This window comes from Protopterus annectens, chromosome 4.part0 (genome assembly GCF_019279795.1).
Source record: "Protopterus annectens isolate FY-2018-M chromosome 4.part0, PAN1.0, whole genome shotgun sequence".
Lineage (NCBI taxonomy): Eukaryota > Metazoa > Chordata > Ceratodontiformes > Protopteridae > Protopterus > Protopterus annectens.
The window spans coordinates 77,348,849-77,376,732 of NC_056733.1; the positions used below are offsets into that span (position 1 = coordinate 77,348,849).

The window sequence follows — 27,884 nt, forward strand, 5'->3', positions numbered from 1 at the left end:
TGCAACTAGGAATGTGTCAGTATGGTTTGTGATGTAAAATGCTTGCCACTGGGATTATTTTAATATGGTTTGTTTTCATTTATGTAAATGGATGATTGCCTATGTCATAAGTGATAGTTTAATAAAGATGTTTTCTTGGTTAAAAAAAATAATGACATCAGTGAATAGTACAATGAGCATAGTTGAGATGTGTTAGGAACTTGACATAAATATAGATGGTCAACCTGCATTTCTGATTGCACTGAGTATAGCCCAGGTCACTAGAATTTGAATATCAGCTTGGACTATTGATGGCACAGGTAGGAAGGAGGGGTGTGCCCATTCTTGAGGAAAGGTTGGCAGCGTGCAGTGCCAGTTGATTTCCCTGCAGGAGACCAGAGAGACAACTGCACTAGTTCTGCTTGAGAGTGGGCAAGGGTTCTGCTGCTGATGTGCCATTTGTGGAAGTGAGGGGCTCGGTGGTTCTGCCACCCTTTTGCACAACCCCCACCCTGGGCAATTACTAACATATACACAGGAGTTGAGAAATGAAGGAAGTCTACTCCCCAGTAGAAGTATGATGCTGCCTCAGGTGCCAACATCTCATTGCTGGTCCCAAATATGGATCAGAGGTTGGCTGGTAGGTTTAAATGGAGATTCAGTAGTCTAGATGGATGAGGAGGGGTCTTGTGCAAGCTGATAGTCAGCTGCAAGGAGCAGAAAATAGCCATGAAAATGTAACTGTTCGAGTACATTCACTGATGCAGTCCAGATTCTGTCCCACCTTCTCCTTTGAACTTTGAGTTGTTGTGGTTTTCCATTTGATCCAGTTTTCACCTTCCCTGTCACTTAACAGATCTGCGTCTCACTTTAACATTGCTAGACTTCCTAGAGCATGAGATTTGTGACAGTAATAATTTTGCACAGTTGTAATAAGGCTAAGAAGTTAACACCTTGGTATAAAAACACACTTGTGCCTCAACAGTAAGTGTTGAGGTATGCAAGACCTTACATGAAGACCTCTAATAGAAAATCTAATTAAATAAGTAGTAAGCAAAGAATAACAGAGCTACATTTGAACTGATCATATAAATCATGAAGTGAAAAACTGTCATAATAAATCTCATACTTGAAATCATAATACCATTCAGCTACAAAGTACTGTAAGTAAAAACAAACCATGTTTCTTTACTAAGCAAAATGTGTTACAATCCATTAAGAAGCAGTTTTCCAAAAAATACATAATGGGAGCCCAAGTTGTTTATAACTTGTGTGCTCGCTCGAAGTGAATTGCAGCAAGATTAATAGGAGAAGCATGTCTTATATCCCTGATATGATCTATGCAAATAAATAGTTGGAATCAACTCTGTTTTTATGGGTAAAGGAAATCCCATAGGGGTTACTTGAAGCAGAATAAAAAAAAATGATAAATGTATCTACTGGGCCCTTAATCAGCATAAGCACTGTATAATGTTTTTTTTTGCTCTTTTACGGGATTCATGTATTTCATTTTATCATTTGTTGGCTTGGTTAGTTCCACTAGACTGGTAGCCTCTTTTTAGGGGAGACACAAGGTTGTATTTATACTACTACAAATTTGAGGAAATTTAACCAGAGCATCAGGACACTTCTACTCATTAGAAGAGTGATTATTCCATTCCTACTGCAGTAGTGGCTGGGAGAACAGCATTCCAGAAGATCCAAGATAGCTAATAGTACAGAGGCAACTGCTTGTGCAGTGTATGAAGATTCTGCAAAATTCTGAGCAGCTGTTTCATCAGAATTTGTTTCATTAGAAGCAAATGTTCAAAACAGTGATGGATATTTTATTACAACCCTTCAGTCGGGAGGGTTACTTGATATTTTGGGTAGATTATTGTTGCAGAGTGAACCGGAGAGTAGAAAAAAATGCTTTCTGGGGTGAAGTTATGGGCAAAATTCAGTCTGAAGAATCTGAAGCTATTTTGAAAGAAGATTGCTAGACAAAGAATTTGTATGCCAAGACTGTTAAACTGCAGGAAAAGTGACGAATAGAGGAAGGGAAATGTCAACAATCAAAGGAAATTTATGATGAGAATTCAGAACAAAGAAAAGGAAATGGACTGGTATGACATTTGGGCAAATTTAATGGTCCTATTGGGAGTGTAATATCAGGAGGCAAGAGCTTTTATTCATATTCATAGAGACATTTTGTGACATGTTGTAGAATGTTTTGTTTCTGGAAATTTTTGAGAGATTGTATGAGAAGAAGAATTTTATTTATTTATTTTACATTGTTTAACCGGGATAGTCCGCCTGGGTGTGAGCCCATTTTCAGTGGAGGCCCGGAGAGAAAAGCTCCATAAAAACAGTACTTCGGCAGTAAAATAAAAGGAACAAATAAGTCATATTTAGAAATGGTTGTAAATGTACATTAACATCATTAGATGTAACATCGAATATGTAGGGTAAAAAAAGTAATATACATCGATACAAAAACAACGTCCAGTTGTTAGGATGGAAGAGTTAAATCATAGAAGGTAAGTAGAGAAAAAAGTAAGGTCAATTAGGGTTAAAGTGGCTAAGAAAGAGGAGGGGTAGAAGAAGATATCAGGTAAGAAAGAAAGTAGGGGGTTAAAGATAGTGGAAAAGGCATATATAGGGAAGAGATTACCCTGTGTTGATACAGGAGCAGATCCAGTGTCTATATAAGAAGTCCTTTAGCTTTTTCTTGAATTGAGCTATATCAGTGACATGTAATATACGTTTGGGAATAGAGTTTCAGATTTTGGAGATATAGTAGGGAAAAAGGGAATCTTCAGCCCTGTTGTTACTGTTGGAAACTTGCAGGAGAGTCATGTGTAGATCGGAGGAGACGAGTGTGATTATAGGGCTTGAGTACGTGTTGTAATGCTGGGATTCTGTCAAGCCGATTTACTAAGTGGTGGGTAAAAATGAGTTTAAGTATAGGTTAGGTAATGGAGGAGTTCTAACCAGTTTAATTGTTGTAGGGAGGAGCAGTGGTGTGACCTGTGAGGGGAGTCAGTGGTGAATTTGGCCATTTTATTATAACAGGATTCAAGTTTGGAAAGTTCAGTTTTGCTAAGTGTAGTAAAGATGGGAGAGGCATGGAATAGAGAAGAAAGAAGATGTGTAATCTGGATTGATTTGTAAGAAATGGTTTGATGCGGTAGAGTGAGCAGAGTTTGATATGAGATTTTTTGATTGAGATTGATGAATATCAAATTTTAATTTATCGATGATAACACCTAGTAAGTTTGTGAGGTGGTGTTTGTGATTGCATTGTTAGAGGAAAGTATATGAAAGGAGGTTGTTGGTAGGGACAGTTTTAGGGGGTTGAAAAAGCATAAGTTTGGACTTGTTAGAGTTCAGTATAAGGTTAGCTTTGGAAAGCCAAGATTCCACTTGGAGAAAGGATTGTTGTGTAATTTCTTGTAGCAGTGGGAGGGAGGATGCATTACATATGAGAGTAGTGTCATCTGCATATTGAATGACTGATGCTACCGGAGTGCATTACATATGAGAGTAGTGTCATCTGCATATTGAATGACTGATGCTACCGGAGTGAGTTTATTTAACTGATTAGTGAATATATTGAACAACAAGGGTCCTAGTATGGAACCTTGTGGGATGCCAGTATTAACAGGGAGTAGAGATGATAGCTTTTGTTTCCACCTAACACCTTGTTGCCATTTGGATAGGTAACTGGAATCAAAGTAGGGTAGAGGGACAAACGTTTAAGGTGGCTAGCTCTAATAGTAGTTTTTGATGGGAAATTGTATCAAAGGCCTTAGAGAGGTCTAAAAAGATAGCAGAGACAAGGCTATTTTTGGTTTATGTGGTGATTTATAGTGGCGAAAGCCATGTTGACTGTGAGATAAGAGTTTGTTGGATAAAAGGTGATTTAGGAGTTTGGTATGAACGCATCTTTCAAGTATTTTTGAGGGGGGAGAAAGGATAGCATTAGGCCTATAGTTAGAGTTCAGTGGAGTTCTCACCTTTATGAAGGGGAGTGATGGAGATTTTCCAGAGGACTGGAACATAGCTTTCAGTGATAGAGCGATTGAGAATGATGGATATGCGGTATTCAATGCGCTCTGCAGCAAGTTTGAGAAATTCTGATGGTAGAGTATCTGCAGCAAGGCTGGTAGGTTTGAGTTTGAGATTTGCAAGTGAAATGAGCTGGTATAGGTTGTAAGGAGAAGGAATTTGTGAGATGATTTAGTAGTAGGAACCTTAAGTGATATGTTTTGGTTATACATGGTAAGAGCGAGTATTGAATCTATGAAGAAAGAGTTGAACTGAGTTGCTATGTTATCTCTTAAGGAGGGTGTAGTAGGGGTAGGGGAGCTATTAATACCAGGCTGAAGGAGCTTGCCAATTGTAGACCAGAATTTTTTGGGGTTGCTATGGTACTTTTGTTGAGCGGTCATGTAATATGTTTTTTAGCTGCTTTTAATTGAGATTTAGCTTTATTTCTAAGCTGTTCGTTTTGAGTTAAGGTATCCTGGTTTCTGTGAGTAAGCCAGTGGACCCATTGCTTATCCCTTCGTTTTAAAAGATCTTTGGTGTTTTGCGATATCCATGGTGAGTGATGCATTTTTCTAACAGTATGACAAGGGGCTAAACAGTCTAGAATTTGTAGGAAAGTATTGTTAAAATGTTGAACTGCAGCATCTAATGGTGATATTTTTAGGGGAGACAAATCTATTTAAGTAGACAGTCGAATGTGTGGGTAGTAAGTTTCTTCTGTTACAGATTAGTTGGAAGACTGATGGTCTAGGGTGGACTAAGATTATGTCTAAGCAAAAAAATTGGCAGTTGGTCACAGATGTTGTTTGGGAGGCAACCTGCTTGGAGAAAAGGAGACTTGTTAGTGAGAATCCAGTCCAGAATTGAGTGTCTATTAGATGTTTTATCTATTCTTGTGGTATCTTGTATAAGCTGGTAGAAACCATGTAGATTAATAAAGTTTGGAGAATTATTTGCGTCATAGGTGGGACCAATCTGTATTGAGGTCTCCCATTATGATAATTTCCTGATTGTAGGTTGAGGAAAGCCAGTGGAGAATATCTTCAACTGTAGTAGAATTTTCACCTGGGGGTACATAGATACCTACAATGATTAAACTCTTGTTTGTGTTAATGTTAAGTTTAGTGAGAAGAATTTCAGCATTATGAAATGAAGGAAGATTAGTGTTAGTAAGTTCTAGTGTTAAATTTTGTTTGAACATTATAGCTACACCACCTCTTCGTTTAATTTGATGGTCAAATCTATAAAGGTTGAAACCAGGGGGGTAGGACTTCATTGTCTGTAATATGTGGCTTAAGCCAAGTTTCAGTAAAATGGGAATGTCAGGGGAGTATACATCTAGTAGGGCATGTAGATTGTGAACTTTATTTAGTACACTTCTTAGGTTTATATTGAGAAAGAGAAGTGTGTGTCCTTTGCGATAAAAGGGAATGATAGGGGAGTTAATAGGGGAATGTATAGAAGTTATGTTTTGAGTAGGTTGAGGGCCAGGGTTAAGGTGGATATCACCACTCAGTTGTAGCTTAGACCATATGCTGAGTATTGCTTTTATGTATTTATGCAATAGTTTATGCTTTGAGAGGCTCAGCTTTAGAGAGAAACTTTTTGTATTTGTGTGGAAAAAAAGGCTGTGTGAGTAGTGTTGTGAAGACTGGGTGTAATATAGAGGTTATAAAGAGAGCTTTTTTGATGTACAATACTAGTTGTAGAGTGGTGGGGTTGATTGAGGTTAGTGGAGGTGTGAAAGCATGTAAGATCAAGGAATGTAAGTGTGGAAAGATTAGCAGTGTTGACATAGGATTTTTAGAGATGGGTGTTGGGTTAATAGTGACATGGGTAACATAGTAAGTCTTGAAAAGTAATGAGATTAGAGGGGAGATAATGAAAGGAAGTAAAAGTAGGATGAGAGAGTGGGTTGTGAAAAAACAGAGGAGTCCATTGTATGGGCAATAGAAATGAAAAAGTATGCTGAGGGAATAAGAGTAATGGGTGGGTGAGGGTTAAAATGTTGCTAAGGAGAGAGGAAGGGTCTAAAAGAGAGTGATTCATTATGTCTGAAAGAGGTGTGTGGTTAGAGGTAAATTAACTGTAATCCATGGAATTCTTATGTGATTAAAGCATTTCACCGAAAACAAACAAAATACAGGTTCAATTTTAAACTGATGCTGAAAAAGAGACTTTAGAGAGACATCCAAGCAAACTTTGTAAATAAGTTTTGGACATTAGCAAAGTGTATGAGCAGAAAAAGAACAGTTCACCAGTGTAACCAAAATAGGCAGTATTCCAATAGATGCTGTCCGAATTACATACCATAAAGTTGCAAATTCAGTCCACAGCAATTCGCTTCATAAATTTTATTTGCCTACAAGATGCAATGCAGTTGAAGGATTAAGCTCTTTCATCTCATAACCAGAGACTTCATCAGAATCAATACATAAAAAGCTTAAAACATTTAAATATACCTCTCCATCTAAAAAACACAGCTCATTGGTTGTGTATTTAACAAAATAATTACCTAATTACCAAAATTTAAAGCTCAAATTCCCAATATTTTAATCCTTGGAAAAAATGTACCTTAAATTACTACATATAATTGTACATAAATTACAACACATAATATATTAAAAACAAAATGTATTAATAGATACATATATTTGTATACATTTAATATATAATACATGTATGCACATACATACACATATTTAAATAAAGTTAATATTCAATTAATTGTGCATCTCTAGCCTTTTTGGGTCTGCTGCTTTCAGTTTGAGAACCGGGGTAATAGATGAATGGTCATTAAGGCCAGGATAGTGAACCGCATCCAACTTAAGTTGCCAAATTAACTCACAAAACTCCAATTTTGTTTCCCAGTCACCTCCCCTGTCATTGGGCTTTACTTCTTCTAGCACCCAAAACTTGAATTCTGCTTGATGACATGCTAATCTATGCCTATATAAGGCATTATATTCATTTTTCGTAACATCCCTCATGTGTTCATATATGCGTTGCCTAAGGCATCGTTCTGTCTTGCCTATATAGTATGCCCAGCATATACTGTACAATAAGCCAGGTAAACTACCCCCTTTGTATAGCAGCTAACATATTTCTTGGCTTTTAACAAATATTTAATACCAGGGATAAATCATTCTTTTTGCCAGCTATATGTGGACACTGTGTACACCTCCCACATTTAAATGTACCTATTCTAGTACTGGTTCCTATAGTCTCTACCCTCTTCTGTTAATAAATTTCTATAAGATTCTTATTCCTCCTAAACCTGATCCTCAGATGTTTGGAGAAACATCCAACTTTAGAGGGTGTTCTCTCGAAAATATTCCAAACGGTGTTAATACGTCTTTTGACCCATCCTATATTGTTATGGTAGGTCAATATCAAATATGGACTGGACTCAACACACTGTTCTTTGCCTTCTTTGATGATCTCTCCCCTCTGTCTATAAATACATTCACTATTAAGTAGTGGCTTGTAGGTATTACCCCAACCTTGTATAATACTATCTTTTATGGGACCACTAACCCTATCGAGATATCCTCTTTCCTTGAATAACTGATAGACAAATTCCATTTCTTTCAGAAAATCATCTCTATCAGATGTCATCCGAGCAATACGAACCATCTGGCTTTTAACAATATTGTTTTATGGTTTACAAAGTGTATGATAACACAGGAATATGGACTTGGGGGTGGGACTGTAATATTGTCCTGAAAATGGAGAAGGAAAAAAATGCTTATATCCCTAGTATGATAAATGTAGAGGGAGCAGAGTTAGTATAAAATATTGGGGACAACTGAACATGTTTTTTTTTCCTGTGAAAAAGATCATTTGATAAGTAACTGTGATAAGCGGAAGTGCTATATTTGTGGGGAAATCGGTCATGATGCAAAAAGGTGTGAATTCAAATGTTATAAATGTTACAAAATTAGGCATTTATGGATGGATTGTAATCTAGAAAAATAAAGGTAACGCTGAAGAAAAAAGTGAGGACAGTATACGATGAGAAGAAACTATCTCAATAAACGATAGAGGAAGTAAGGAAGCAAACTCAAGGTAAAATAAAGATAAGGATAAAGAGAAAAATGAAATAGAAGATGATAGAAAAGAAGGTTCTGAAATGAGTGATGAGGATACAAATTGGGAAATAGTGAAAGGTAAAAATAATTCCTTTGGCAAAAAGTAAGAGACAGAAAAAGAAAACTTAAAGGACTAAGTGTAAAACAGAAAATTGAAAATAAATGGATAATACAAATGAGATAAGTACTTCAAATTTACACAATTTCTGGTAAGCTAAAATATAGACATAATGACAGTAAATGTAAATAGTATCAAATTTAAGTAGAATAGGCATCCTAAATTGGTGTAGTAAGTATGATGTTGACATAATGATGTTGGAAGATGTAAGATTTTTGACACAAAAAGAGATTAGAAACAAAAAACTTTGGGGAGGAGAGATAAGGATCCTTGGAAATTATGTTCAGACATAGCTGTGCTTTGTAGAAAGTCAATGAAAATACTGAACATAAGATCGGTAATGATGGGAGGGGAGGATTAACTATTGTTGATCTCAGATGGCATATTTTGCTATATAGAATTATAGCATTGAATGCCTGTGTTAAAGTAAAGAAAGGGAACATTTATTTAATACAATTTTGGATTATGTAGTAGTTAATATGAATATAATAGGAGATTTTAATTGTGATTTGAGAGAAAAAAAAGAAAGGAAGTAAGAAAAATTTGAAGTTATAAAATGTGGCAGTTTGAAGGTTTGGAATATTGATTTGTAGACATATAGTCAAGGTATATATGACAGAAGTAGATTCTTATAGGAAAATGTTTAAATGTAGCTATGGCAGGGACACCTGTAACAGGCTTTTCAGATCACTCAGCAATATGGATAGAAATACAAGAAAAGGAATATATCAGATTGGGAAAATGAATAAAAAGAGTTGAGAAATTATGGGATGAAAATGGAAACATGTTTATGGAAATTCGCATTTTGACTAGTTTGTGTTATAAAACTGGTCTGAGTGGTGGCTAGCTTTGAAAAAAAAATTTTTTTAAATGATAGATGTAAGAAAAGCAGAAAAATATATTATATGACAATGTGTATGGATGCTTTAAATGATTTGGAAAGGAGTGATAAAGAATGTGATAGAATGGAGAATTTATGAAAAAAATCAAGTGAAAAAGAATTTACGCAAAGATATTTACAAGGTTAAAAAAGAGGTATCTGATCTTTTGAGTAGCACAGTTAAAGAGAATACAAATATAAGAGAAAACAAAGATGGCAGAAAAGAGGCACGATCATCTCCGGAATAAATTATGAATATCATAATAAATTAGGTAAAAAAAAAAAAGTTCCAAGATAAAAAAAAGTTCAAAAAAGAATGGCATGTTAAAAAATTGACAGAACAAGAAAATAAGGAATTGGAAAACAAGCTTGTCTTGTGTGAATTAGATGAGATGCTTACACAAGTAAATTTACAGTCAGTTTCAGAATCTGATGGAATATGATACCAATTTTAAAAAGAATTTTATGAATTGGTAGAAAAATGAATGAGTGGTTAAATGAAGGTTTTATGTATAAAGATTTATACATTGGTATACCTTGTATGGAAAAAAGGCAATGAAGTTGAAAATTGGAGATCTATATTATTGAACAATACAGATTATAAGATTTTTGCTAAAGTAATTCAGAAGAGAATGGAAAGTAACATGAAAATATTATAGCAGATAGCATATATAGTTGAAAGGGATGTCAGGACATTACTCATAGCAAGGGAAAGTATGGATGGTATTATAAACAGGAGTGAGGAGGCCAGAATCATGCTAAGAGATTTAAATAAAGCTTTTGATACAATACAACATGAACTTTTGTGAACAATTGCCCCCTAAAGGGCCCATATCTGTACAGGAAGAAAGCAAGAGTCCCTGTAATCACAACTACGCAGGTAAAATCTGCACACACTATAGCCAAAAATGCAGCGTCCATGGGACTGGACAACATCCCAGGCTGTGTTTTACACGAACTTCAGAATGAACTGGCTCCCCTCTTAAGCACCATGTTCAATAATAGCCTCGCATCAGGCTTTGTGCCCACTGAATGGCATACAGCAACAGTTATCCCACTCCAGAAAGGGGGAGCCACCACTGATCCCGGGAACTATCGACCTGACGAGCCTGGTCTGCAAGGCCATGGAACGTATCATCATGGAACTCATAAACAAAGACATTGGTAACTTCCAAACTCTGGATCCCACCCAGTTTGGGTTTGTGAAAGGCAGATCATGCCTCCTGAACCTGATCGACTTCTTTGAGGCAGTCACCAACGCCATTGATGAGGGTAAGGTGGTTCACACAAACTATCTTGACCTCGCCAAGGCTTTCGACACCATCCCCCATTCTGGAATTATAGCTAAACTCACTAAACTAGGTATAAATCCTTATGTCACAAGATGGTTTGCCAACTGGCTCACTGACAGAACCCACACTGTAAAAGTTGTAGACTCCAAATCTGACCTCAAAGCAGTGACAAGTGGAATACCACAGGGTTCCGTCCTGGGACCTCTCCTGTACCAAACACAGAAGGCCTCTGGCTAATGAAGTTCACAGATGACTGCAAACTAGGAACCATAGTCAAGTCCCCATGGACCTCGCTGAGACAGATGCCTGGTGTCAGAGCCATGGCCTCAAGCTCAATGCCAAAAAGTTCAGTATCATCCCCTTTAGTAAAAACTCTGTACCCATGAACTATGAGACCTTGGGACCCAGGTGGACAGTAGTCTCTCCTTTGATAGTCACATCGCCACAGTAGTCAGGAAGTCCTTCTACATGGCACACCTCATCATACAAGGGTTCTCATCCAGGAAAAAAGAGGTCATTGTTCCCCTCTAGTTGACACTCATTAGACCCATTATAGAGTACAACGCCCCTTTTGGAATGTACCTCACAAGACATCTGCAGCAGATGGAAAGGCCACAGAATTACCTCACAAAGAGGATTACTGGCCTCAAACAAATGCCCTGCACTGACTGCCTCAAAAAACTCCAGCTTTACTCCGTAGCATATCGCCTACTCCAAGGTGATCTCTGCCTAACATATAAAGCTATGTCAAACCCAGAGCTGCTGGACATGCTACACCTAAAGAAATCCCAATCCCTCCAAGCTACATGCTCTAGGGACCTAAACCTTGTCACCACAATAAACAGGACATGCTGGAGGGATAGATTCCTGTCCCAGGGACTTCCCATACTCTGGAACAGGCTACCCATCTATGTCAAGCAAAGTTCTTCATTAGCACTCTTCAAGAAAAATCTTTAATGAGTGGATGGGAAATAGGAAATACACCCTGGGGATCACTTCTGTGTCTCTGCTCGACAGTGGCACAGGAAAATAACTTTCTTGGGTGGTGTAAGCCAGGGAACCTTGTTGGCTAGGCTTATGTAGGCCCTTGGGCCGATAGGCTAGTACCTACCTATGAACCTGTAAAAGTATAACATATTAGTAAGAAAAGTGAGAATGTACAGTATGTTCTGTATTTAACAAAAACATAGTAAGAATTTTATTGAATGGATGGTTAAGCAAAGATATAAAGAATGACATGCATCAGGAATATGTCCTATGAGTGAAGTATCATTTGCATTAGCTATGAAAGTATTAGAGATGTAAATCTGCACATGAGAGGTGCCACTTAAATTACTGATGAAGGGATAAAAATTCCAGTCAGGTTTACTTATGCAGATGATATACTGATTACGAGAAACAGAGTCTGGGTGAAATAAGTGCATTGTACACATCATTGTTTAAATATAATAGGCATTACTGTAAAGAAAAAAGTAAAGGACTGGGTGATGTAGTAAAGACAGGAGGAATATCTTTCTCAGTGAAAGAAATATCTATGTTAGGTGTAAGATTTGGGGTAAATATGTAAGTGAGAAACAATGGAATCAGTCACTAATTGAAATAAAGGAGCTTTGTTGTTTTTGAAAACATACAATCTATTGTTTAATAAAAAATATTTATTTGATTAATTCAGTTATGCTGGGAAAGACTGCACATTAGGTAGTGTCTATATGTTGCCAATGTATGAAAGAGAAATACTGCAAGTATTTTTTTTCATTTATATAGGGTTGAAGACTGAATCACGTAAAGAGAGGAATTGTAAACATGGAGGTTTAGGATTAATAAACCCAGCTGTTTATGCTGCTGCTTTAAATTTGTTTAAAGTTTTGTTTTGGATAAATGATGAAAATGAATAGCTAGCAGTAAATTTACTAGCATACAAATATAAGGAGCATTGGGATATGTTAACAATTTCAAAAAAGGAAAAGCATGTGTAAATGAAGCAATGAGATATCAAGAAAAAAAATCTTTTATGGAAAATAAACATTGATCCAATAGAAAATGAGAGAAAAGTATGATATAAAAATGTTATGATGCACCATTATGTTATTCCTTGGGTTGAGTTAGCAAATGAAAAAGTTAACTCTGTAAAAGTACTAAGCACATAGTGTAATAAGCAAATAGTGTCAAGATTTTCTATGCAGATTAGTGATATATTACCAGTATGGAAAATGTCATACAAAAAAAGCAGTATATATTTTGGTAAAAAAGAAACTGCAGAACATTGTTTTCTGACTGTGTGTAAGGGTTATAAAACTGTGGGAAAATTATGTAAAGAAAATATAAAGGAGGTAAATTAAATAAATATGGATATGACTATGCGTGAATATTACAGGCATAAAAGTAAGGAATATGTTAGTAAAACAGATAAAGATTATTTTACATTGTCTGCAGCATTTGGAATGAGAGAGTAAATGAAGTCCTGTTTAATGGTAAATGGTGACTAGCGGTCATTTTTTAAAAAAAATTAGATGGTTGTGGAAAAAGGAGTGAGGGTCAAATAAAGATAATGAATATAGAAGTTTAACATAATTAAAAGTAAGGTATTTATGATTGCATGACAGTGGAAAACGTGGAAATTTGTACACTGTAGAAATTATAAGTGTGTAAATAGTGTCATAAATAATGTTTTAAATAAAGAACCCCTACTCTTCTTCATAGATGCTATGGGATTTCTTACATCCAACTGTGCTACCAACAACTCACTCAGATGGGACCTCATTTTAACTTCTCATCTAAAGGGCAAATGCCCTTGTCTCTAACTGAAAGAATACTGAAACCTTAGCTATGCTAATTTTATCAGTAGTATGTGTTTCTGTGGCATGGAAACATGGGTTATCTTGTGACTTTTCTTTATGAATTTAAAAAAGGGCAAAAAGAAAATACAATGTATGGAATTTGTAATTGAAGTATAAATTACTGCCTTCATGAGTCAGAAAGTCACTGGTCATAAAAATACAGTAAAAAGAAGAGCTAGCTAACAAGAGCTGGGAAAGTAGTTATTTCTATGTCAGTGTAAAACTGCTGCCTTGCATCTGTGGAGGTCTGAATGTGGAAATGCCTGTTTGGTTATATCACTGACTTCTGGGGGGATGGTATATAACTTGATCTGAAACCGCTTAGTCTTGCTGGGAAGATAGTGTTCTCTTCACTTGTATGTTACTGTTGTCTGCAATCTGCTTTTGTAGCATTTTAGGACTAAGCACAGGAAAGAGTTTAGTATTATTTCAGCTAGAGACCACTAGTACATTTACCTAGCTTAGAGTGGTTTTCTTTAAGTATTCTGTTTAGGCAGCTGGTTATATTTCTATTCTGTATGCAGCTATATTTACCTTTGCGTAATTTGTGTCAGCACTTTCATAACTTGTTATAGTGTAAGTTTATTTAGTCATTTTCAAGTCTTGTGGATGGTATGTATTCGATATCTGAGGATAAGGTATAATTCAACATTGTAAGTTGGCAGTCTGCTAATATGCACCTCCAAATTAACCAGATCATTTAGCTTATTTTCATTTTGTTTCTATCATTTTATGTGCTGTAACTCAAGAGTAGCCCAGTTATCTGAAGTTGTGGCTGAACTGCTTTGCTCAGATGAAATCTGTTGAGAATTCTTCTGGCCTTTGCAGGGAACTTTGTGTGTGTGTCTAGGAAAATTATTTGTTTGAAAGACAGTTAAAATGGTCAAAAGACATCTAAATCACTTTAGAGCTACAAACTGCAAGCAAGAAACCCAGTATAATATAGTTTGTTGCTCTGAGGTGACAGTTTCTTGCTTGCAGTTTGTTGCTCAGAGTTGTTTTTTAAGATTTTTAAGTGATTTTGAGTCTTGGCAACAGTGGCTCTATGCGTTTAGCTGGTTGGTTTTACAGTTAAAATGGTTAAGGGGCACTGCAAGATACTGTAGTTCAGAGTAGTGACAAATGGGCCAGGGTGTTTAGTCGGAGTCCTAACACTAAAACTGGTCAGTTAGTCTTTGCCTGAATGTGGATGTAATGTTGGAAGTCCATACTTGAGGCTGCAGTGTATATTCCCTGTATGCCCTTGAGAAAGATATAAACAAGGATATTTGGCAAAGGGATGGATTGAGTTAGAGAAGACCTTAACAGTCAGGCATGACTGCAGAAGAAATTACAAGTGTAGCACTAAACAGAAAGAGATGGTGACAGTTTACTCTCTTCACCTAACACATGCAGAAAATAGGCAAAAGGTGGTTGTTGGTAATTCAAACCTGGTAAATTGAGCATTAAAAAATGTGTACATATATATATATCTCCACCAGTATTCCTTGAAGTTTGAAACTGCTACATATAAAAAGTCATCAGTAAAATAACTCTAAAAATACATATTCTAAAATACAAACAGCTTTCCATTAAGGAAGTCTGTACAATATTTACATAACTGTGTACCATTATGGCACCCATTGCACATTATACCCCTCTAACCTATAGACAGAGCTTGCATTTAAACTCAAAGTATTAAGAACCCACAGCTATGCTTTCTTCAAGCTGGTGCCTGTCATTACAGTCAAACTCAATGTTTAACAGCATGGAAACTCAATGTTTAACAGCATGGCTCCGTGCTGAAATGTTGCCTGTCATAATACCAAGTGACAAAACACACAAAAAAAGTCCAGAAATGCAGGAGAAGAGCAAATATTGAACATCACTCTGATCCTTTAAACTTATTTTTTGCAGGCGAGCAATCCCTTTACATCCCCAATACCCTCAGAACTTGTATATACAAATCGAAGCTTGCAATACCTCTGAGAAAAGTGAATATTCCAAGAAATGGTTATTTTAGACTTGGCTTCTGTACGTCTGGATTTCTAGCCATTTTTGCAACTTAGAACTCAGCATTACGATTCGGTTACCCAACAATACATTACTAAATCATTCAATATGTGGTACAGCAATATACAATGATTTAATGTTGACTGTAAGTAATAAGTCAATCTTGTGTGTGATGATGTCTTTAATGTTAGATTTTTTTTTCAATAAAGAAGGTTTTTAGAGTTAAGTCTAGTCCCACCAGATGCAACTACTGGCCTTAGAGTTGGGTCTGACACGTCTTTTGTGCAGTTTAAGTACATCAAAAATAACTTCCAGTTTGAGTTGTGGAACCCGGAGGAATTCAGTTGTCACTAAAAAATGAAGCAATTGTTCAAGCACATCATAGAAAATAAACATCTGTTCTCCAAGCAGTGCTTTTGACAGCCTCTTTGTGAAACATTATCAGCTGGCATGTCTTAACATTTTGGTATTTGTTCATAATCTAGTTTATAATTTCTAAAGAACACCCCTTGCCCGTCTTCATGATGCAGATTGTTTTCTGAAGTTGCTTAACAGTTATGTCTGTGTTTTTGACCAGTTAAAATGGGTACACATTTAAGTTTATTAGTAAAGCTGAGTCTTCTCTTTTATATACTTTTTTAAATGATGCTAAGTTGAAATGTAAAGAGGGTTGAATATGATATCCTTACACAAGATATTAAAACTGTAATTATCTTTTGTCATTATAAAAAAGTTGTAAGGTTTAACATGTACATATATGTTATATATATATATATATATATATATATATATATATATAATATTATATATATATATATATAATATTATATATATATATATATAGAGAGAGAGAGAGAGGTCCTTTAATGTAAAAACGTGTTTTGCTTTTGCAATGGGAACAAATGCCAGTCCTTTCTGCAGCAAAATGTTATATGCCAGAAAATTGCAGTTCTTAATTTGCCCTTAACCAGCAATTCTAAATAAGAAACTCCTGTTCTTTCATTGTTTTTCTTCCACTGAATGAGAAACTCAAATTTATTTCAGAAGGAAGTTTGGTGACCCTTAAAAACGGTAAGATCCCCTCATGGAATAATTAAAGCTGGTAACTGTGGAAGTAAATTCATCAGTTTATACGAATTCTGTTCAGAATAAAGTTATTATGATGAAGTTTTCAAAAGATGAAAATCTATGAAGTTTGTGTGATATTAATGCAGAACCAAGCCTAGTCAGAATTCTGTCCCAGTAAGTGAGTGTAGTACAGAATAAGCCAATCCACATCCACGTAACAAACAGTCTAATCCAAATTAAGAATATTCTCCACATCCTCCTAGTGTAAATAAGGCCTCACCAGGAGGCCTCCAAGGTAGTAACAGTGTTCATTAGGTCCACATTTACCACAGACAACCAACCATAAACCCTCAAGCAGGAAGTTGACTAATCAACAAAAGGTGACAGTTTTTCAATGGCAAGAGTCTATGACAAGCAATTGCTCCTCGGTTTACTTAGTACTAGAAAACAATACATCAATGAAAGCAGCATCAGCCCAAGGGATCAGCAGCAATTCATTCTGAGAGCAGATTTACTCATGTTGATTCACAGTTGGATTTGATGAATACCGGTCATAAAATGTATAGCTTTTCATCTCAAGGACTCTTCTACCAGATTAATTACTTTTCCTACATAAAGGGGTGATTGTCCCTACTACAAGTTCAAAATTAGTTGGTATATCAATGATCCCGAAGATATGTAAATAAAAATTAAAGTTATAACTTTTGTATAAGGCAGACAATTACAGTTTTAATATTTTGTGTAAGCCTAGCACATCCACATGAGGCAGAGTTCCTTCCCTATCCCTGTTTAAGCACAACTTGGACCAATAGATAGGTAACTGGAAATTCACCCCTTCTCTAGCTCTTATGTCTCTGGACAGAGACGGTATATCATCCCCTATAAATCGAATATAAATGAAATTTGTAGGTCACATTTGGGTTGCATAACTAGGCTTTTAAGGGCCATAGTGGTATTTAATCTAGTATATACCTGTGAACATTTAATCCCCTCCACATTTCATCTTAACATTTGAAAAAGAAATGTAAAAAAATAAAACTATGAGGTCCAATGCAACATAAATTAGAAGAGATAAAATGGCAAAGATAAAGCAATCTCCATCTGTTAGGACCAGAACTACCTGAAGCTTATAAAATGCAGCAGCTTAGGTAAATTTCTGGGCAAACACCTAATTAGTGTGCTAATCATAGATCCTGCAATAACCATTTACTGTTTAAAGGATCTTACTCCGCCTAAATTAAGCCACCATGGTGAATATGAATTTACAATTAATAGGGGTCAAAGTATGTCTAGCTAAATAGCTGGCAGGAACTCAGACTTTGATTAGTGGGATAGTTGCTGTTAAATTATTCATGGCCCCAGTACTCTTCTGATACTATCAAAAAAAAAGAAAAAAGGTCCCGTTCAGTTTGAATAGGGGGTGCAAAAAATTAGCATCATACACAGCCACTAGTCTGCTTCTTCTGCATATCTTGGCATTTCAGACTGGGATATGTATGTTTAGGACTTCTTGTCCAATTGCTTGCATATAACGGAACTACTGTTTCAGTCTGGGCTAATTTGTACTTCACTTTACTTGTAAGCTCACTGCAAGCGTCCGTCTGGTACTGCTCATCTTTACAAAACGTTTGTCAAACCTAGTACGTACTTTCCACAAATTCGAAAGGTCATACAGAACTGTGCATCTGAATCAAATCTGAGGTTCGGATAATATTTATGGGGTTGTCCTACTTTCAAATTGATGGTATCTCCATGAAGGAGATGGTGTGTGTGAAGAAGGGTAGGCAGTCAATGATGTGTCCGTTCTCTATCAAATAAATGTCTGTCAAAATGCAGTTTATTGAAGATATCCAGTAAGACTGCCATTACTTTCTCTGGTTTCTCAGTTGCGGAAGGTAAGTCGTGGGGTGCATACTGCATGTAAGCAACTTGATACAGCAAGACAGCTAAACTTTTAATAGAGACAGTTACAAAATTTAAATCTGCCTATTTAAAGTCTATTATCACGTGCAGTGTGTGTTGGACAGGGATTTTAGATGGACTGTAGTACAACTTCAGGCTGCAGTGGTATAAATTTTAATGTCCTGCATAAATTCTTTCACTTTCCTTTATTTTTTTAAACTTAGGAGAGATTTGAGTGTCAGACTAGCTTCACTTTACAATACCATGTGAAACTGCTGTTTTCTTTACAGTTGGCAGCCATACTTTTGAACCTTCGGACTGCATTCAACATATCGTTTCTTTAAATGACTGCAGTTGAAGGAACTTTTTCAGCTTTTTGCTAGAAATTGCCAGAAGCTGTTTGTATACAGTATGGTGGGGGGCTATGCTGAAGTGCATATCATTATCGTGACAGTATCAGATGCAGAAAAAGATAACAGGTAAACTTTTATGGTGGAATTTCTCGATTAGTTTAGTAATTTTCCATCCTTAAAGGGCACTTAGAAGTTGTAGATATTTCTTAGCATTGATTAACTGTGGACAGTGTAAAATTCCATCTTTATTCACTGATGCATAATGCCCGATAACTGCAAATAGCTCTCATATCTGTTTGTAAGATATGGATTTACGGAAGGGGTACATCTCAGGAACTTTGTCCATGAAAGGACTGTTAATTTAGATAGCTAAGGATATTTATATTAGCAGTTTATTTTAACATGTGTTGACATGGTTCAGTGATATATAATTGTTAAATGTGCTTTCATTTCTTTAATAAAGTTTCTGCAAATAAAAAAATCTTAACATCGGATTAACAGTCCTCTGAACAGTGTTGTAAAGGGGCACTTGGCAAACATCCCAACTGTCCTGGATTTGATAATGACACTAAGTAGAGGTATACGCTTCTTTTTCTTCAGAAAATATATGTTAATTCACACTCTTATTCTGTCAGCATCTTAGATTAATAATCCTAACATTTTAAAAAGTGTCCTTGATTTATTTCTGGATTTGTCTCATTCTGATGAGGTCTGTGCCTTATTTGGTTGAGAGCTGTGGCACCTGGCACTCCCTTGGAGGAGAGGACTGCTTGGCCATCATTGCTTGTCTTCATGAAACATAACCATTTGGGTCTCCAGTCCAGAAAGAGGGTGCTTGGTTCTTCAGAGCATCTTATCCTTCACACCAACCCTTCTACCTTTTGGGATTCTTGTTCCTGTGTGTGTGTTTTTTTTTTTTTGTTTGTTTTGCTGTGGGATTCTGTCCACCTGTTCTAGACACTGAACGGAGCTAACAAAGTAAGGTACAAGAGACTGCTGAGTGTCGGCACTGATTACCAAGCCATCCCTACGCATCAGTCCCCTTAGATAACGTCACTTTCTGAATCACTGGGGACCATTCTATAAGTAATTTACAAAATCTGGTCACTGTTTTGTTACTGATGAAACGTAGCCTGACAAGAATATATATATTTTTTTTGTTTGGCCAGTGTCTGGGCCACCTTGAAAGTAATAGTTATCTTGTGAAAGAGGATTGATTGCTGCCATTTTCAGGGTGTCTTTGGCATGTTCTTACATTTCCCATTCTTTAAATGCAACTATCTGCACTGTTACTGTTTTCAGTGAAAAGGATCAGGTGGCATTCAGAGCTTCATTTGCACCCTCAGCAGGATCATCAAAAACCCTTTACACCAGATGACTGTACAAGTAAAAGTGTTGTATTTGGTGATTCTGTAGTCAGGTGCACAGATCTCCACTCTCTAGGCTGCCCTGAAAAGAGCCAGAAAGCTGGTCTGACTTCTGAATGAACCCCGTCTTGAGTTGTCTGTCTAGTGCCAGAATCTCTGATATCTCAAGGGTCTTTTAAGACCCTTTCTCTAAATAAGTACAATTACAATGTGGCAGTAGTCTGTGCTGGGATGAACAACTTGTGTGGAAAACCCTGAAGGTTATGCAAAAAGGCATGTTAGACTACTTCATACATATCAAAAATATAGGCAAGAGACTGTTCCTGAGCAACTCCTTCCTTCTCCCAAAGTGATGCCTAGGTACAAAGAAAAGGTAATTGGATTCAGCAATTGGATGAATAGCAAGTATCTTGCCAGAGGGGTCCAGTATGTGTTAACATGGGATGAGATGCTGAACTTTTCTACTTGCTTTGCAAAGGCTTGCCTGCACTTCTTGTTACACAGCTTCTGCTTACTGCCCGCATAGTGCCTTTTGTGGGTAGAGTCCAACCAATGGACATTCCACTGTAACAAATGTATTAAATCCAAAGCAGGATCACATTAACGTGACTCTGTTGAATGCCAGACGTCTCAACAGCAAACTGCCTGACCTTGAGGCTCTCCTGCATTTGGACCACATCCATGTTTGTGTAGTTACTGAAACACGGTTTAAAAGTCTAGAAAACCCTCCCTTTCTACATCAGTTTTGTGCCTAGCATGCATTCAGATGACCCAGTGGAAACTGGTAGTGGTGTTTCTGCATCACCTGTAGACAAATTCCCAGAGATCCACAAACTGAACTTCAAATCACACGAAGCAAGACCAGCTATCACCTTACAGCCTGTTACTGGACACTGTCTGTGTCCCCAGGCATGTTCCTATATAGTGAATTTACTAAACTTCATAATAGTAACACAGGCTGTTAACAATGGTCATCTTGTCTACGTGGCATACCTTGACCTGGCCAAGACATTTGACACCACCCTCCATATTAGCATAGTTAGTAAACTAAACTCAAAAAGTTGATCTCTCTGTGGTAAGATGGTTAGCAAACTGCTTAAAAGATAGAATGCATACAGTATGCATGGCTGGTATTTCAACAGGTAAAATGAAGGTAGCTAGTGGTGCCCCACAGGGCGTAGTGCTGGCACCCATTCTGTTCAGAATTTATTTTTCTGATCTCTAGACCATGAACCAAGACCTCTGGCTAACAAAGATGTCAGGTGACAGCAAATTGGGAGTTTTTTCCAAGTCCCAGTTTGATGCCCGAACCCTTTAGCAAGAATTTACATGCATAAAAACCTGGTGTATTAAAAATGGGCTCAAACTAAATGCAAAAAATGCAGCGTACAGCACAGGCAGTACCCGTCTACAAAATGAGAATGTTAGGGACCTTGAACATGGATTGATAACTCTGTCTTTGATCTTCTTGTGACAGTAATATTTAAGGAAGTTGTTCTACTTGGCACAGCTGGGAATATCATTCAGCTCTAAAGAGGTCATAGTTTTCCTATATCGAGCATTTGATTAGGTCAGTTAATAAGTACAGTGCTTCCTTCAGGATGTATATCACTTGACAAATCAAACAACTTGCCTCAGCTGTTCTTAACTAAGAAGACTGGCCTAAAAATCATAACTTACCAGAAAGACTGAAAGCACTGTCTCTTTGTTCAGTATCTTAACACTAAAACCGAAGAAATAGCCACCAAGAGTTGAACCAGAAAAAGAAATAATGTTGAGCACTTTAATCTTTATTACTGTATCAAACCTTCTTCAGAACAAGTAATTGCTGTATAAGCAGTGTCCTAATAAATGGTTATCTTGTAATTATGTGGTAGAACCACCTGCAACTAATTGCTAGGTTCTGTGAAGTAGTACTGATCAGGAGAGGTCAGGGGGTTTTCACCCCTTGTTGGGAAATAACCAAGTGTAAAAGGTTAAATCCAGAAAGGAATTACCTTGGTACCAAGAGTGTGGTTATGACATACAATACTGATCCAAGAAATATTCTAAATATTTTATAGAAGAATTGCAACATTATAACTTGTGATGGATTGGATCAGATTTTGGGTACACAACCCTATTTTATTTTTAGAAAGGGTTTTAATTTTAAGAATTTGATGAAAAGGAATAGCTCGAGATTTGGATATCCTGTAGGTCAACAAAATAAACTAGGTATGTTTAAATGTAATATATGTCAGCAATATTGTGCAATCAAAGAAGGGACTGTGATCTGTTTAAAAGGGCAGGACAGTGTTATCAGTCAAGAATATTATACCCGTTATAGTAAGGTAATGGTTTGCTTAGCTCTGTTTACCCATGTGAGCTATTCTACACAGGCAAAACAGAGCATATTCTTCATGAATGCATATATCAGCATACCAGAGATATTCTCCATAAAAAGGTTACTAATGCCCTGACCACACACAAATTTTCCAGGGCATAGTTTCCAATTTAGTGTTAGAGAAAAGGTGCCAGTGGATCCTAGAGGATGACCTTGGAAAGGAATATTAGAGCTACTAGAATTAAGTGGCAAATGAAGTTACAAGTAAATGTCCCTTCAAGTTTGAATGACACCATTTCTCTAAGGAGCTATTTAAAATTGAGGGCATTGATTGTATAATGTTTTGGATGCTGTCCAATGATGTTTCTTTTATAGACTTGAGATTTTACATATCTGTATTAAATTAATGTGGTAAATGAGATTCATTTGTTTTGTGGTACAGCTTCAAAATGCAGTTTTGGTTCATGGGTTGGCTGGTTCTACCACATGATTACAAAAAGATGTGTTATTAGGACTCTACATGTGTAGCAGTTATTTGTTCTGAAGAAGTCTTCATGCAACAATAAAGACAAAAGCACTCAACATTATTTTTTTCCGGTTCATTGACTCTTGCTGGCAATTTCATCGGTTTTAGTATTTGGATTTTTATATGCCACTCAGTGCCTTTGTGTTTGTTGTTTTATTCATGGTCTTATAGACTCCTGAGGGGTGATATATGCCTAGCCTTTATTGCAATTAGGGACCCATGGGTCCTGGATTGTTTTCATCTCTCAAGTATAAGAAAAAGCTCACCAACACCAGAACCAGGTTTATAAATCTTTATCAGTAGATATATAAACATGGTGGACAGAGAGATAGGTTCATAATACAGTGCCTCCCACACCTCTAGAATAGATTCATAGATTACGAGGCTAAAGACTCAGGGTTAACTTTCTTAGCGTGGCCAAGTTCTCCTGAAAGAATAACGATGTCCTGTGTCCAAGTAGGACATTTGTGGACCAGACATTTATAAGCTACCCCCTTCCACTGAACTCATTGCACCCAAAAACTAAATTTAAGCAAAACTTTCTTCACCTATTCAAGACTAGTTTACTATATCCCTGCAATACCTTACATCTTTCCCGTGACATTCATCCAAATCCTGGACCCCACACCAATTCTCATTTATCCTTACCTTGCCCTACTACATTTCATCACCCTGATTGTACCCCAAAGCATCTGTTGTTATATTCCATTAATCTTCATAACATTGTTAATAAAACAAGTGAATTTCACTTTTGGATAGCTCAACACTCCCCCAATATTATAACTTTCTCCAAAACTTGGCTTAAACCACATATGTCAGATAAGGAATTCCTACCCCCAGGCTATAACATCCTTCATCTTGACAGGACTATCAAAAAAGGCAGAAGTGTAGCAGTACTCTACTCCAGCAATCCGACCCTATCTGCCCTACCAAATCCACCTCCTCCCTTCCTCCCTGCTGAACTGCTAGGTGATGTAAATATCATTTGGTTGTCACTTAATTCACCCTGTCCAAGCTCCAGTATGAACTTGTATGGCTTCACCCAGCTCATCTCAACTCCTACCCACTTTATTAAAAAATCTAGTATCCAATCAATTATAGATGCGGAGTTAGTCTCCCACCTTAACCTCTGTCACAACCCTCAATCCCTACCTGATGCTCTTAGTGATCACTCTCCCATCTGCATCCAAAGATTCACTCCTCATCTCCCCATACCACATAAACTTCTTGAATGCTGAAAACTTTCCAACATTCATCCTGACTACTTTAACAACATTCTTTCATCTGTAAACTGGTCCTTCCTACTTCATCTACCTCTTGATGAAGTAGTCCAACAATTTATCACCATATTTCATAACACTCTCCAAACTCCCTCACTTCCCCTCAGTCTAAAAGGGTCAAATCTAGATGCTCCTCTTGGCTCACCCAAGCTGCACTCTCCCTAATTAAGAAAAGAGACAATGCCTGGAAGCTATGGACAAAAACTAAATTGCACACTGACTACCAAACACATAAAGAACTATGTAACCAAACCAAAAAAAACTCCTAATTTTAGATGAGAAAAACTTTTATCTGAAACCCAAACCACACAATATAAGAATTCCAAGAAATTCTGGTGTACCGTCAACCAAATCCTGCACCCTGGAAATCTCTCTACTCTCAGCCCGTACCCTAAAAACTCCCTACAAGAGACTGCATCAGTCTTTAACTCTTACTTCATTGACTCTATTAGTGAACTCATCCAAACCTCTAACACCTCTGATCCCTATAACAGTATCACTCCTTCGCACTGAAACCAGTCCCTACAAACTATATTAAAAATTTCCTCCTCAAACTAAAACCTTGCTTTGCATCAGCAGACAACCTACCTCCAGTGTACCTCAAGGCTGCAGCCCACTCTATTACCTGTCCCATTTCTATTCTTATAAACCGCTTAATAAAGAAGTCCACTGTTCCCCCATTATGGACAACATTCTATATTATACCCCTTCACAAAGGTGGTAACTTTACTGACCTAGCCAGTTACAGGCCAATAGCAATACTATCTCCTCTATCCAAAATCCTTGAAAAATGTATACATAAACAAATTCAAGACCATTTCATCTTCGACAATCTACTCTCACCTTCACAACATGGATTTTGAGCACAACATAGTACTGCAAAAGGCCTCATCTCCTTTACAAACTCCATCTCCCAGGCCAGAGACAATAATGAACTGGTCTCCTGTCTCTTTCTCGATACCATCTCTCATCCTGTCCTTCTTTCTAAACTCTCTCATCCAGCTATCTCCTGGTTGCAAAGCTATCTTTCTAACTGACTGCAAGCTCCTTAAATGGCTCTCCTCCCTATCCCCCTTCTTCCCCATTAAAGTGGGAGTTCCTCCAGGTTCTGTACTTGGTCTCTTTTCAGTATTTTCATAAATCACCTATACACTTCCTGCCCACAGTCATCCCTAATGCAGCATGCAGATGACTCCACAGTCATGACTACCTCCAACTTTCTCCCTGAGCTACATACCCTTACACAAAATTCCTTCAACCTTATTGAAACTTGGTCTATGAACAGTTAACTCTTCCTCAATCCCAAAAAGATTAAACTGCTACTTTTCCTTCCCTAATCTCTCTCTCAACACAAATCCACTTTCACAGTCCCATCTCTAAGCAACACTAGCATTAAGGCTGAAACCCAAACTAAGCTTCTAGGTACCATTATAGATGACCAAATAAAATTTGACCTACATGTATTCCACAGTATTAAGAAAACTCAACAAAAATTAGGTCTGTTGTACAGAAATAAAAAGTTCCTAACTCTTGACTCATGACAGACACTTGCCAAGCCCCCCTCCCCACCCAACTATATAGTTCTCAAATCTTAACTAACCTACAGTCTAATCTGCTCATAAAACTGCAAAAAACCTATAATAAAGTAGTTAAATTTGCATCCAACAACCCACCTAGGTCACATCACTATCTTACATTCACTTCTCTCAAATGGCTAGAATTATCTCACCATCTTCAACTTTCTCAACTTACCCTCATTCATTCCATCATACACAAACCTTCCTACTGCTCTTCCATCTCTACTCTAGTCTCCCTCTACACCAACCCTCAAACTCTAAGAAGCTCTGACCAACTTCACCTGGAAATTTCCAAACCTAGAAGCTGTTTTGGACAAAAACTGTATAGTTATCTACCAACCCTTTCATGGAACAGACTTCCAACATCTCTACGAAAAATAAACCAGACACTTGACTTTAAGAAAGGTCTAAAACACCATCTTAATAATTCGTGGACCTGTCAGTGTAAATATCCTACATGAAATTCTACCATCTTACCATAATACTTCTCTTTACTGTGCTTTCTAATCTCTCTTAGTTGTCATTTTATCTGATTGTCTCCTTCTCCCAGCACTATCAGTATTCCTTCCAATTCACCTATTACTTTCCCGTCTCATTAACTTACTGTTCTTTTCCCTCACTACCTACGTAACTTTCCTATTTTTTTCTATTTTCCCCTACCTTACCTACCATTAAAACTTATTTATGTTTAATTCCCATTTTTATTATCCCCTCCCTCTGATAACTAACTTTCTACCAACCATGTTTCTTCTTTCCACACTATTAAACATTTACTGCTCAAATCTATTAATGGAACCTCTAGAATATTCTAAAATCACTGTAAATGTGTGTAATTTCTATTATTGCTGTATAATCTCCATGTATTAATGTATTCTCCTTTTTGCTTCTGTCTAGTCATTTTTGTTCTGTGGAAATGTGTGATTATTTCTGTTTTAGAGCATTTCATGTATTGTTACCTTTGTTCTTACTAGCTTGACAGTGTGTTGTAGGATAAAAATTGTGGTGGGTTACTCTCTGCTTTATTCATGTATGCTACTGTCATTCTGTACTAGTTAAGTTATTGAAATAACTTGTATTGTGGAGCTTTTCTCCCCAGACCTCCACTGAAAAAGGGCTTTTGCTCAGTTGGACTATCCCAGTTAATAAATATCAAATAAATAAGTAAAACCTCTGTCTGTAAGGGGACATATGGATGCCAGGCCTGGTATAAATTTCCTGTTCCCCATCCACTGGTCTAGGTTGTGCTTAAACTAGATAATAGACCAGCTCAACTTCCTGTGGATAGGAAGTCTGTTCCATAGGAGGGGCAATTTCTGGGACACATATCTGTCTCTCCAGCATGTTCTGTTTAAGTCGGACAAAATTCTTGTCCTAAGACCTTGTATTTTTTGGTTCTGTCTGACTTACGAATGTACAGGAGATTCATAAGTGTAGGGGTTGCAAATACATTTTAAGCCAGTCATAGATAACCCCTCAGCCATCTGTTGGAGACTTAGTACAGGGAAAGGGCTTTAAGGCACTCTGCATAAGGCAGATTTGTTATGCCTTGTATTCTTTTGTAAAGAACCTCTGAGGTTGCTGTAGTTGTTGCATATGCCTGGTCAGGCACATACCATGGGTAGCATTTTATAGGTAGCATTTTATTCTATGATTGGTCTGATAAGAGGAGAGTACAGTAGGATCATGACCTCGCTAGACCTAGATGCCATGCCCTCACTTATAAGTTGTGCAGCATAAAAGGATTTCCTCACTGCTGTGACCATGTGGAGGTCAAAGGTTAGGTTACTGTCTATGTGCTTACCCAGATCCCTGACTACTGGGTCGACTCTTAGGGGTGTATTGTCAACATGGTAATTAGCCAGAATAGTTGACTTCACTTGCAAATTAAGCAGTGTTACACTGGATAGGAACTCTCAAATTCTTTCTGGACATGGCTGGTCTAGCCTATGTTGAGAGATGGGGGGAGTATAATCTAAGGGTTGGTACTGGCAAGGTGTTCATGACTGCAAGACCCAGCTACCTTTTATCTCCTGTGATATGGAGCTGTGTGTACTCTTTAGCCTAGATGGAGGAAAACTTGTGGTTCAAATAAGATCTCAGGATTTCTGGAAAATCCACATGCATCCCCTAAAGAAAATACCAAAGTCTTCCACTTGACTACAGAAAGTCATCAAAGGTCAATTGATATTGGTAAGTACTAGTGACTGTTACTGTTCCATATTAGTAGTGTGTGGCTACATATGCTGACTATTCAGATATCATCCAGG

General features: G+C 37.1%; 1 protein-coding gene across 2 annotated transcripts in view; it reads left to right on the forward strand.

Moving 5' to 3' along the window:
* RNF157 (ring finger protein 157) overlaps positions 1-27,884 on the forward strand; it is a 1,565,029-nt gene that overhangs the window by 1,370,490 nt on the left and 166,655 nt on the right. The gene's annotated exons all lie outside the window — the stretch shown is intronic.